Source organism: Myotis lucifugus, unplaced genomic scaffold (genome assembly GCF_000147115.1).
Source record: "Myotis lucifugus unplaced genomic scaffold, Myoluc2.0 scaffold_8, whole genome shotgun sequence".
Classification (NCBI taxonomy): Eukaryota; Metazoa; Chordata; class Mammalia; order Chiroptera; family Vespertilionidae; genus Myotis; species Myotis lucifugus.
Genome location: NW_005871056.1, coordinates 9,323,519 through 9,326,768, shown reverse-complemented (window position 1 = coordinate 9,326,768; position 3,250 = coordinate 9,323,519).

Below are 3,250 nucleotides of genomic sequence, written 5' to 3'. Positions count from 1 at the left end.
ATCTTCTAAAATTGAAGAAAGCCCTGGTTAATGGGTTCAGTGGTTAGATCATTGGCCTGCAGACCAAAGGGTTATGGGTTCCATTCCAGGCAAGGGCACGTACCATGGTTGCAGTCTTGATCCCCATCCCTGGTTGGGGCCAGTGTGGGAGGCAACCAATCCATGTGTCTCTCTCACATTGATGTTTCTCTCTCTCTGTCTCTCCCCCTCCCTTCCTCTCTCTCTAAAAATCAATGGAAAAAATAACCTTGGGTGAGGATTAACAGCAAAAACAACAAAATTAGTCACAGCCTGGAAGGTGTGGCTCAGTGGTTGAGTGTCAACCTACAAACCAGGAGGTCACAGTTCCATTCCCGGTCAGGGCCTGGGTTTCGGGCTCTATCCCCGGTGGGGGAGCATGCAGGAGGCAGCCAATCAATGATTCTCTCTCATCATTGGTGTTTCTATCTCTCTCTCTCTCCCTTCCTCTCTGAAATCAATAAAAATATATTTTAAAAGAATTAGTCACAAAATTTTTCCCCTTTAAAACTACATTTATTAGATTAAAATAATAAGATAATACATACACTGGTTATAAAAATTAAGATAATTCAAAGATCTATAAAGAAAAAGAACTCGCTCCCACGCACATCCTCCTCTTTCACACTCTGATGTATCCAGTGTGATCAGCCTAGTGTAAATTCTTCCACCCCTTTCTTTATGTTCATATGAATATATATACAAATGGTCAGCAATATACTAACAGGATCGTACCACTCTTTATCACTCTAAAAAGTGCATTTTACACTTTAGCAATATATTATGGACATCCCGCTGGGTCTAACTCATTTTCATCATTGCATAATATTCCATAGCACAGAGGCAGTACAATTGATTCATGGATTCCATTACCTATGGACAATTAGGTTGTTCCAAGTTTGTTTGTGCTTGTTTTGCACTACAAGTAATACAATACGCATCTGTATTCGTTTCCTTTGGCTACTTTAACAAATCACCACAAATTGTGTGGCTTAAAACAGCAGAAATTTATTCTCTCTTTTTTTTTTTTTTTAAAGCGGGAAATGTTTCTTTCTTTCTTTTTAAATATATTTTATTGATTTTTTTACAGAGAGGAAGGGAGAGGGATAGAGAGTTAGAAACATCGATGAGAGAGAAACATTGATCAGCGCCTCCTGCACACTCCCCACTGGGGACGTGCCCGCAACCAAGGTACATGCCCTTGACCAGAATCGAACCTGGGACCCTTGAGTCCGCAGGCCGACGCTCTATCCACTGAGCCAAACCGGCCAGGGCAGAAATTTATTCTCTTACAGTTCTGGAGTCGAGAGGTCTGAAATCAAGGTGTCATTCCTTCTAGAGGCTCTGAGGGAGAATCTCTTCTATGCCCCTCTCCTACCTTCGGGCAGCTGCCAGCAATCCTTGACATTCTTGGCTTGTAGACGCACGACTCCCATCTCTGCCTCATTCTTCCCATCTTCGTCTCTGCGTCTCTGTATCTCAAATCTTTGTCTTTCTCTTATAAGGACACCTTTCTCTTATGACCCACCCTAAATCTAGGATGATTTCACAAGATCCTTAACTTAATTACACCTGTAAAGATATTTCCAAATAAGTCTAAATGCTCACAGGTGTCAGGTGCACATATCTGTATTTAGAGGACCAACATTCAATCCCCTGTGGCATCGTTATGGATATCCTTACAACTGGTAATTTCTGTAGTTTTGCTACAGGGCAGAGTTAATTTATTTTATTCTTTGTCAACGAGTAGGTATGTGTATTTTAAATTTTAATAGATATTCCCAGAATTTGTGTCAATTTACATTTCCATCAGCTATGTCTCAGGGCTTATCTCCATGTATCGTGATTGCTTTTGTTAATGTTTGACAATATAATGAGAGAAACCTGGACTATATGTCTTAATTTTCTTTTCCATGACTATTAGTGAAATAAGCATCTTTCAAATTTGGATTTAATCTTCTATTGATTGCCTGCTTATATACTTTGTCCGTATTTTTAAAACATTGAGCTATTCAGCTTTTAAAAAAAAAATCCATTTATAGAAACTCTTTTATGTTAGAGATACAATGTGCTTGCCATATGTTTTGTGTAGTTCTAGTCCGTCTATTGTTTTTTTCTTTTTTTAAAAACTTGTCTTGTCATTGTGATGTCATGCAAAACTTTAAAAATATTTATAGAGACAAATGTTTTTATTTTTTCTTTAATGAGTCTGGGCTTCCTGTCTTGTTTAAAGTCCCCCCTCACTACAGTGATATTACTATTCTTTAAAAATATTCCTCTAAGTTTTTAATTTGTATATTTTATATTTTTAATTCTTCTGGAATTTATTTTTGAATATGGCATCGTTCTATTTTTGATTTATTATGAACGGAGTCAATTAAACCAAGATCATTTATCAAGCCACCTTTGCTTTATATTAGGTTCTACTTCTAGATTCTATCCCAGACTAAACTATTTGCCTGAGCTATTATAGGAGTACGTTACAATAACTTTACAAACACTAGCTTTACAACAAGTTAAATTTTTGGTTTTCAGTAAGTGAAATTCGAGTGTGTCACTAAGAAAGAGGGCCATGAAATTTCAAAAATAACAGGAGATAAGGGATGAGAAAGGGCCGGGTAAACCATAAGGCTCTGCAGCAAATGTGAGCTGTTGTTATCGCAACAATGAACATACAGGAAAAGAATCTTGGGCTTGAAAGGCTGAACTTTTTCTTTTATGATCATTAACATAAAAGTGCAGGGAGTGACGGGCCGGCCGTGGGGCAGCTGACCAAGGGTTCCCATCCCCAGAACCAAAAAGACAAACCGAGGGGAAGGCGTGAAAGCAAAGTGCCGCCAGCGCTCCAGAACCGAGGCGTCTGTTCAAAATCGCAGAACGGAATTCGGGAGAGAACGGCGAAGGGACGGCCAGCCACTGCGAAGAGCGACCCAGGAACAGAGGGGCCTCGGGGGGCCGGTGACGGGTGTCTCCTGAAGGCTGCCGGCCGGGGATGCCCCATCCTGCGGTGCTCAGGCTGCAGCAAATTGGAGCAGAAGCCCCGCGCAGCAGCCGGACGGCCGGGCGGGCGGGCTGCCGAGAGGACTGGGCAGCAGCCTCCTTTCTCCCCCGCCCCGCCCCGCCCCGCCCCTCCCGTCCCGTCCCGTAGGTCTGCGGCGGCCGCTGCGGGGTCTGGGATTGGCCCGAGCGGCGTGTGGGGCGGAGTCGTCACGCGCGCGCGCACGCGCGGCGC